This window comes from Marmota flaviventris, chromosome X (assembly GCF_047511675.1).
Source record: "Marmota flaviventris isolate mMarFla1 chromosome X, mMarFla1.hap1, whole genome shotgun sequence".
NCBI classification, from domain to species: Eukaryota; Metazoa; Chordata; class Mammalia; order Rodentia; family Sciuridae; genus Marmota; species Marmota flaviventris.
In genome coordinates, this window is record NC_092518.1 from 47,858,122 (window position 1) to 47,868,878 (window position 10,757).

The following is a 10,757-nucleotide window of genomic DNA, read 5'->3' on the forward strand; positions in this document are numbered from 1 at the left end:
TGGTATTAGCTCTTTGAGGAGTAAGCTCCCAGGGTGAAAAAGGAGGAAAATGAAATGCTGCTCAATGCACAAAAGGGACTTGTTTCCATTGCGGAGAGGAAGGACATTTCCCGGATTGCCCAATAGCCACCCCAAAAGCCCTGCCCTAAAATGTGAAGGTAATCACTGGAAGAGTGACTGTCCTCAGGGGCATAGGTCCTTGAAGCCAGACTCCTCCACACAGGCCTGGGCTCAATTCTGGCTCCCATAACTCCTGTCACATGATTCCCCCCCCACCCCCCCCCCGTGTTACACACTTCTTACCTTGGACCTCTATAAGGATGCAAGGAGTGTCTGGACAGCCTATTACCAGAAAGTTTACTCCCCCACTGAGTTGTGAGTGGGACCAGATGATGTTTTCTCATGCATTACTGATTATCCCAGAATGTCCTACCCCTTTATTGGGAAGAGACTTACTTTCAAAACTTGAGACATCCATTACAATGAATTTGGGACCGCAAAAAGTGCAGTGACAGATCCTTCTGTCTTTCCACATTAGAGACAATATCCTCTATGCCCAGAGGCAATTTTACAGCTTGATAAATTATATACGGCTTATTGAAGATCATTCAGAACCTCAAACAAAAACTTTTAGTGCCTTGCAAGAGCCCATGTAACACCCATTTTAGGAATTCAGAAACCCAATGGGTAATGGAGACTAGTTCAGGACCTGAGAAGCAGTTCTTCCTCTCCACCCTATAGTTCCTAATCAGTACATACACTCTGTTATCTGAGATTCCAGCAGCCTTTTTCTGTATACCCTTAGACTCCCAATCACAATATCTGTTTGCCTTTGAGGAACTGGATCTCAATTAACTTGGACAGTATTGCCCCAAGGATTCAGAGATAGCCCTCATCTGTTTGGCCAAACCCTAGCTAAGGACTTAACAGAATTCAGAGATAAAACTTCTCTGACTGTCCTGCAATATGTAGATGGCATACTTTTATGTGCCTCCACTCAAAAGGAATGTCAAGCCACTAAAGAACTTTTAAACTTCTTAGCTGATAAGGGTTATAAAGTCTCGAAGAAAAAAAACTCAATTATGCCAAAAACAAGTGCAATATTTAGGATTACAGCTGTCTCAAGGAACCCACAAACTAGGACCAGAAAGAATAACCTCTATAGGACAATATCCTCTACCTCAAACCATAAGGCAACTTAGAGGCTTCCTAGGGATAACTGGATACTGGCTTTGGATCCCTGGATATGGCGAATTAGCTAAGCCTCTTTATAGCCTCCTCAGAGAGCTCAGAGAGACACTACACCAAGGAACAACTTCCTTGGCATTGGAAGAGGCCTTACTCCAAGCCCCTGCCCTCAGCTTACCTACTGAACAAAAATTCAACCTATTTGTCACTGAGAGAGGAGGAATAGTCCTGGGAGTGGTCACACAAAAGAAGGGACCTGCTGAATAGCCAATAGCTTATCTCAGTAAAAAGCTTAAACTAGTGTCTCACTGAGGATGGCCTCACTGTTTGAAAGTAGTAGCAGCAGTAGCCTGAGGCAATTAAATTAGCAGAGTCCCTGAGGCAATTAAAATCACCCTGGGAAGAGATCTTACTTGTCCTTACCTCCCATGATCTCTCAGGGATTTTAAATACAAAAGGAGAACTATGGCTCTCAGACAATTACCTTCTAAAATATCAAATCTTACTTTTAGATGGACCTGTAACTCAAAATAAAGACCTGCTCTAATTTAAACCCAGCCACCTTCCTCCCAGAGAAATTAGAGGGAAGTCCTGAACATGACTGCCAACAAGTTCTAGCTATAAATTACTCAGCCCAGCTATAAATTACTCAGCCTGAATAACCTTCAGAACCTTCCCCTGTCCAATCCAGACCTCACCATGTTCACAGATGGGAGTTGCTTTATGGAACTGTATATGCTGTGGTGACTTTACATGACACCATAGAGGCACAATCTTTGCTCCCAGGCACAAGCTCACAACTAGCTGAATTGATAGACCTAAGGAGAGCACTTAAAATAGGGAAACAATGGAGAATTAATATTTACACTGACTCTAAATACGCCTACCTAATCCTGCATGCACATGCAGCAATTTGGAAGGATAGGATTTCAAACAACTGGGGGAACATCCATAAAGAACTATGAACAAATCTTAAAACTGCTAGAAGCTGTTCATTTACCCAAAGAGGTTGCAGTAATTCACTGTCAAGAACATCAAAAAAGGATAGATGAAATAGCAGAAGGAAACAGACTAGCAGATCAACAAGCCAAAGAGGCTGCTAAGGGAAGTTTACAGATGACAACCTTAGCCCCTTTGATATGGACAGGCCCTCCCCCAGAGATAAGACCTCAGTACACCCAGGAGGAAACAAACAAGGCTCTATCTAAAGGAGGTATTCTTTTACCCTCTGGGTGGATTCAAATGGAAGATGACAAACCTTATTTACCTGCTAATTCCCAGTGGAAGATTTGAAGGGTTAGGGTTATATTTCAAAGACCATCCACCAAATAGTCAAAGCCTGTGAAACATGCCAAAGAAATAATCTGCTTAATTCTGCCAAGAAGCCTCCAAGATTACAAAGGATGGAACAGTTCAAGTCAAGGCATTATTACAGGAAATAATCCCACAATTTGGGTTGCCTCACAGACTGAACAATTTCTTAGCTCCTGGTTCTCTGGTACCTCCTAGTGGAAAACATTGTTGTCATCATACTCGTTGGAATATTCCTATGCTGTGGCATTTATTAATCTCATTTAAGTACTAATAACTGCTTGTTTCTCTTATAGACCACCCATCACTCAAATGGCCCTCCAGCCTCAATCGTACTTCTATCATGGACCGCTCGATAGACCAAATTTTTAAAAAAGGGAACTCCAAAACTGCTTGCTCCACACTGCTACCCATCTCCCAACTTTTGGTCTTCCCACCTGCATTCTATCACTGCAGGATAAAGGGAAACAAAGGACAGAAATGTGGGAAGACCTTAACTATAAAAAAGGGATGCCCTTCCACGGATTCCACCTTTCCATCTTGTCGGGTCCCCTTCTTCCTGCAGGGAGAAGTCTTCTCTGCTGCCCTTTAATAAAGCCTTCCACTTTCCACTCTACACTTGCCTCGGTGTGCTTCTCTGTTATACTTCAGCATTCAGGGAAGCAAAGACTCCTTACCAGTAAACAGCAGTACCAAAAGACAGATAATTATGTTTTTATCACACATAACATTGGTAACAAAAGGACAGATAATTATGTTTTTATCACACATAATAAAATGATATAGATTAATGTGAGTTTCACAGATTCATTCTTATTTCCAAAGTTGATGCACAGATTTTTGTATGTCAATCATATCTGTCAATAATATAGCTCAGTGGTAGAGTGTCCCTGGGTTCAATTCCCAGTACCACCAAAAAAAGTTACATTTATTGATAACCCAAAATATGTAAGATATTATATGGGGCCTTATGTACATTTTATCAATTAAATCTTCAAACAATTTTATGAGGTGATTAAGATTTCAATTCTGTAAACAAGGTACTGAGGATCAGAAAGTTAAATGATTTGCCTAAGATTATAGCACTACTATTTGTCAAAGCCTAATTTTTTTTTTTTTAGAAAGAGAATTTTAATATTTATTTATTTTTTTTAGTTCTCGGCGGACACAACATCTTTGTTTGTATGTGGTGCTGAGGATCGAACCCGGGCCGCACGCATGCCAGGCGAGCGCGCTACCGCTTGAGCCACATCCCCAGCCCATCAAAGCCTAATTTTATTTCTGAATTTTGAAAAATAGAAACTTTCTTGTAAAACCTAAAAAAAATAGAAAATTCCTTGCAAAACCCAGATATTACTCAATAGACTCCAGAAACAATTTAACATGCCCTGTAAAGCTGGTCAGAGTAGATTATAAACAGGATATTTTTTTAATAGTAAAAGGGGACAAGATTAATCATTACCATGCTTGAAAACGAATGAATCCAGCAGAAAACATGGGTTGCTATCCAGAGCTTAAAAACTGAGAGAATGAAATACATCATTGTTTTCACCAATAGTTACAGGTAAACCAAAATTAATTTCTGTTCTGTGTGTTTTCCCTTTCCCCACTGACCTTCCAAGTCTCTAATGACCCCTATTCCATCCTGTTCTTCCATAAGATTAACAATTAGTTTCCAAAAATGAATAAGAATATGTGGTGTTTGTCTTCCTGTGTCTGGCTTATTTCACTAACCACTATGATCTAAACCCATCCATATAACAAGATTTCATTCTTCTTGTGGTTGAATAATATTCCATTGTATACATATGCCAAATTTCCTTGAAAATATACATTGCTGCACATTTATAATCAGCTAAGATCATGGCAGAAAATTATAGAACAATTTTTAACTGTCACTTTTCTTATTCACTCCTTTAAAATGACTAAATTCTGTTAATTTTTTTCAACATGGGAGGAACTGGAGATCACCATGATAAGTGCTGTAAGCCAGTCACAAAAAGCCAAATATTGGAATATCTGACTCAAGTGTGAAATCAAAATACCTTGATCATTTTGAAATCAAGTAGATAGTGATTGCCAGAGGTTGCAGAGAGAGTAAGGGGTGAGTAGGGCAGGGAAAGGGTAAACAGTGGATACTAAACTGAAGTTAGATGGAAGAACAAGTTCTTGTGTGCTATTGCACACTAGGGTGAACACAGAAAATGATGAAGGAATATTAGAGAAGATAGGTGTGTTTAACCTGATATAAACATTACACAGTGTGTGTGTGTGTGTGTGTGTGTGTGTATAAACATCACATGGTCCCCAATTAATGTGTAGATTTGGTATTTGTCTTTGTGTGTGTGGTGCTGGTGATTGAACCCAGGGCCTTTTGCATGCAAGGCTGGAACTCTACCACTGAGCTGTGTCCCGGCCCTAATGTGTAGATTTGGGATGTTATGTACCAAAGAAAACTCATTTCAATCTAAAATGACAAAAAAAGAAAAAAATGAGGGAATGAAACTATGTTGTGCTTGGCTGATGCAGTGTCTAATTTTAAAAAAAGGACTTTCAATTCTTATTTTAAGATTCCACATAAAAATTCATATTTCTGATTTTAAGAAATTAGAAGAGTTGGCAACACTAGATCTTATTCCCATCTGACAATCAGATAATCTCTTTCTCCCTGTGCTTTATATTCTCCATTTTTCCTTGTTTAGATTACTTGTCTATAGCCTGAGTCTTTCACCCTTACAAATCTCAGCTCTACCATTTTTTTTTTTTTTTGCTTTAGAAACAAACAATTTGGAAACAATTAACTTAAATAAATTTCTCATATCTGTAGAAAGGGATTATTTCATCTCCTTGAAAATCTGAGGATTAAATTAGATTAGATATACAACATACTTAAGAGGATGTCTGAAGGGCTGGGGATGTGGCTCAAGTGGTGGCGGGCTCGCCTGGCAAGTGTGCGGCCGGGGCAAACAAAGATGTTGTGTCCACCGAAAACTAAAATATAAATATTAAAAAATTCTCTCTCTCTCTTTTTTAAAAAAAAAAAAAAAAAAGAGGATGTCTGAAACAGATTAGTTGACCACCTAACGGCACAAGTGATTTCTCCTGCTCAGGAAATATCATTTCCCTGTCCTATGTTTCTCCACAGACTTGAGAAACAACTTAGCTGTTTCAAGTGTGAGAATCAAAATCACAATACTGTATATTGCTCAGCTCTTCTGGGAGTTGAATCTTAACTGTCAGTAGCTGTGCAATGAGGCAAGTTATGTCATATCTCTGAAATTCTGACCCTTCATATGTAAAATAATGATAATATCAAGTTCTTAGGAGATAGTGCAAATAAAACCCTCAGTCAGAAGGAGCAGCTAATGTTAAAATGTAATTTGGTCTCCCTAATTAGTCTTTCCTGAAGAAAGACTAACATCATGGTTTTCCACACTGATGACATAATAAAACCGTTTAAATTTTTTTTTCAAGACAGCAGTCTTGCTATGTTACTTAATCTGGGCTCAAACTCAAGATAGCTCTGAGATTACACTGCATCTGGCTCATTTGAGGAATTTAAAAAATATTTTCAATGATCATGTTATACTTCAGACAAATTAAATCAGAATTTCTTGTCATGGGGCCCAGAAATGGGACTCCTGGATGAATCTAATGTACATCTACAATTAAGAACTACTGGCATAAGTTGTAGACATAAAATCTGGTGAACAAAATGTATGTTTTCTACTTCTGTCTTAAAGGAAGCAATCATCACCACAGAAGGAGATGGCAATGCAAGATAATTGAGGTTGCATCAGTCCCAAACCACTAGAAGAATTTAGGAGTGCAGCAGGCTGAGCTGCTGTGGTTACAGGCATGTGCCACTATGCTCAGTTATGGTGAGGCTTTTTTTTTGGGGGGGGAGGGGGTATTGGGGATTGAACCCAGGGGCAGTTAACCACTGAGCCATATCCCCAGCCCAGATGAGGCTGTTTTAACCACCCCAGTGCCACTGATCTCAACCAACTCTGTCAAACATCCCAGATGAACATATAATCTAAATTCCAAACTGTGCTTTTATGCAAAATCAACTTCAAACCAGTCTTACACAATTATTTTAGAATCTTAAAACAATGCATTTGCTATACGAATGTATCTCCAAGACAAATCTATTTTCCCTCCAGAAACAAGTGTCATTCCTAAGTGCTTCTGATATAGAAATCCTGTGGTTACTATTGATTAAGTATCTTTTCAGTTTCCAACAAAACTTTATTTTTCCATTGATGCCATTTTGAACCAGAAAACCAATATTTTCTTAACAATTCACAAGAGTCAATGTATAAAAACAAATAGAGAGAACAATATGGGATGATTGAAAGCATAGGCTCTGAAATGAAGACTTCTTGGACTTGAGTCACTACCCATGCCCTTCTTAACTTTGTAATCACAACAAAATTTGCTAAAACTCAGTCTCATTATCTGGTAAAATGGAGATCTACAACATAGATTTGAAGTGAAGTAATATCTAAGTGCCTGGAACATAATATATTAGATAACAAGCAAAGTTAAGATGTAAGAGATGAGCCATGTGCAAGCTTATTTACTTGAGGTTTGTTGTACACCAATCTTTCATGCAGGTGATTATATTTCTTTAGGAAAATAACCAATTATTACTTGTTACAGATATTTAGGATCACTTGCAAATAATCAAAATCATAAATATTAAATCCATGAAGGGCAAACCTCTGCTATATTTGCTCCCTCCTCTTTCTGAGTGTTTCTGAGTTACTTGTACTTTAACACCCTTCGCATGTATTTGTCACTTATGAAAACCACTTTTTCTTCAAACCGTATCTAGCTTTGTTAAAGATACTTTTCAAAAACAATCAAAAAATGAACAATCATTAATATTATGCAACAATTTTAATATCCCTTCTTCAATGGACTATGAAAATCAGAAAACCACTAGACAAACCAATGAAGCCTTCATTTGATACGCTAACTAGTAAAAAAAAAATAGAGTAAGGGTTGACATATCACCTTTAGCATGTTGACAAGTTTCCGTGAGCTAACCCTGATTATTGGGAAATTAAATGACGATGGCAGAATTATAAATCTGGAGATCCACATCTAGGAAAGGAATTACCGCTCTTTTGAGAGATACCACCTCAATGATGTGACTGATGTCAAATTGCCTGACATTTTGGTAACTGATTTGGAGGTCAGGACCTAATTGATCTCTGATTTCAGGGAATTAAGTCTATACTGAAAGCAGGGAAGGACCAGAAAAACATAGAAACAAATTTTAGTTTTTCCTAACCACAAAGTCTTTGTGCCAATGTAGCTGTGTTAGTATTTCATCACTGTGACAAAATACCTGACAAGAACAAAGCAGAGAAGAAAGATCTTTTTTGAATTACAGTTTCAGAGGATATAGACCATGGTCAGCTGACTCCATTACTCTGGGCCTAAAGTGAGGCACAATATCACAGCAGAAAGATGTGGCAAAGGGGCTGGGGATGTGGTTCAAGCGGTAGCACTCTCGCCTGGCATGCACGGGGCTCTGGGTTTGATCCTCAGCACCACATACAAGTAAAATAGAGATGTTGTGTCCACCGAAAACTAAAATATATATATATATATATATATATATATATATATATATATATATATATATATATATATACACACACACACACATTAAAAATTCTCTCTCTCTCTAAAAAGAAAAGAAAAAAAAAGAAAGATGTGGCAAAGAAAAGCTGAAAGTGGTTCAGCTCACTGCAGCCAGGACAGCAGGGGTGGGGGAGGGGTGCAGAGAGAAGATAAACTCTTACAGGGCATGTGCCCAGTGATCTACTTCCTTCAACTCGGTCCCATCTCCCAGTTGTCCATCCGGATATCAATTATCCATTAATTCACTCATGAAGTTTGAGCCCTAACTATCCCAAAATCCCCTAAAAATATGAGAAATATGTGTATGGGTAGAGGAGTTGGATTAGGGATCATGCTTCCAACACATGAGTTTAGGGGGAATGCCGCAGTCTGGCTGGGCACAAATGCCGCAGTCTGGCTGGGCACACAATCACGAGCCACCACACAGCTTGTAGATTCAAACAGCAACTCTTTATTCCCGAACTCACACCAGCCGTCTACAAACACGTTCTGGGGAAATCCACGTTCTCTGCCCAAATCCACCACCACTGGGCTTCTGTCTCCCAAAATATACTGTCTGAATCCCGTGAGAACTCAAGGGGAACTCCGGCAGCAGGATACGCCCTATTCCCAGCAGGAATAATCTTAAACCTGGAACGCCCTAAACCCGATTATCCTAAACCAGGAACACCCTAATCCGCCCTGGTCCTTGAGCAAGGTCACCTACATTCAATGTCACTGCAACATGGGGTACGCTGGCAAGGAAATTGTCATACCTACTTGGTTAATGGCTCCCAGCAGGGGAACATTCCAGATTCAAACCATAACAGTAGCTATGTGTGTCAACATCCGGGAATTCCCTCCTTCTGGGAACTGAAGTCTATCAAAACTAGAAGAAAAGCTGGTGGCTGGTGCATGCTTGTAATCCCAGCTACTCTGGAGAATGACGCAGGAGAATCACAAATTCAAGGCCAGACTAGGCAACTTAGTGAGACTCTGTCTCAAAATGCAAAATAAAATGGAATGGAGGGGCTGGGGATTTAGCTCAGTTGGTAGAGTGCTTGTGTCACGTGGACAAGGCCCTGGGTTCAATCCCCAGTACCACAAAAATAATAATAATAATAGATATACAGGATCCCCAAATATTTTTTTTAATGAAATGAAGTAGAGGAGGCCCAGGTAGTGAAAGACCCACCGATTCCCTGTCCAAGAAAGACGCACGAGGCACTGGCTGCAAAAGCAAGAGGCGATTTATTGATACACAGGCGCCTGCGGGTGCCCAGCGAAACCTCAGCCGGAGCTTCGGTGAACTGGCACACCGGGCTTTGGGGTACAGGATTTTTTATAGGGTCAAGGAGCAGGTTTCGCGCGCGCGGTAAGCAAAAGGTTTCTTATTGGTTATTTTGAACCCAACATACAGGTTACCTAAAGGGTAAAGTTATTTTTCATTTTATGTTCCTGGAATTACACCATATGACAGTTACATATGAACACTCTGTTTTTTTTCTATTCCTGCTTATTAGCCCCTGTTTAGTCAGGCATGCCCTGGAATCTATTCTTCTGCTCTTTCCCAACCATCCTGTTTTTCCCTTTTAATCGGTTACACTTAACTGATTTTCTGAAAAATACATCTGACGTCTGTGCAGGTGCGGAAGCAAGCCCTGGTGATTTATTACTGGGCCTAAAGTTATTGGGCTGGGGTCTTTCAGTAGCTGGCTGAGATGCTGCAGCTGTTCAGTGGAGATTCTAGGCCCAGGAGCTACCCAAAGCTCAGAACCGGAGAAATGCCAAAACAAATGGAAAGACATGGGGTTCTAGAGCAGTTGTCACTGATGTGGTAGCTTCTGCCACCACTGCTTCAACTGCCACCATCTCCACAGCCTCCACCCCAGTATGGGGTCTTAAAAGGCCCCAGGCCTAGGCACAGCCTACAGAGTCCTAAGTGGTGCCCTGAGTAAAATGAGCGCCCTCTCCACAGTAGATTACAAATTAAAATGGAGGAAATTTCATCAGCTAACCTGGATACTAACAAGCTAGAGGCCATTGCTCAGGAGATATATGTAGATCTGATAGAGGCTTCTTTTTTGGTATTCTGCTTTCAGGTGCACTGGTCAGTCAAGAGTGGCTACTTCTACCTGAAGTTGAAAGAGATTAGTAGCATGAAGGGTTTGGGCTCTCAACAGTGGAAGAGCATGCCACCTCCTGCTTTGCTCCCTTCCTGGAGAACCTGGAAATGGACCTGATCAGCAGCTGCAACCTGAGAAAGTCTGGGAGTGACCAGGACAATAATATAGACTGGTCTAGTGGCTTGGAGGAGTAAGTAAAAAAAAAAATCATACAAAAGTCTCAGTTCCCTTTGAAGGTCCTAGCATTTTAAACTCCAAAGTGTAGAATTTGGAAATTTAGATCCTTGGGTCCCTGGGATTAACTCTGAATCCCTGGGCAGAAGAAGGTGCAAACCTGGGCACGATGCAATGTGTGTTGATCCCTAAACACATCTGGATGTACACAAGATCCCTGTATTGCCCTCAGTTGCCGGTGAGCAGTTGTTGGCCCAGAATATAAAATCCTTTTGTTCCTCAAGACTGTCTTATTTGCTTGATGTCAAGGGTTTCCTGGAT

At 40.2% G+C, this 10,757-nt stretch overlaps 1 pseudogene; it reads left to right on the forward strand.

The window, feature by feature from the left end:
- Window positions 1-10,130: 10,130 nt before the first annotated feature.
- LOC114083561 (ataxin-7-like protein 3B) lies at window positions 10,131-10,413 on the forward strand (annotated as a pseudogene).
- Window positions 10,414-10,757: the final 344 nt, after the last annotated feature.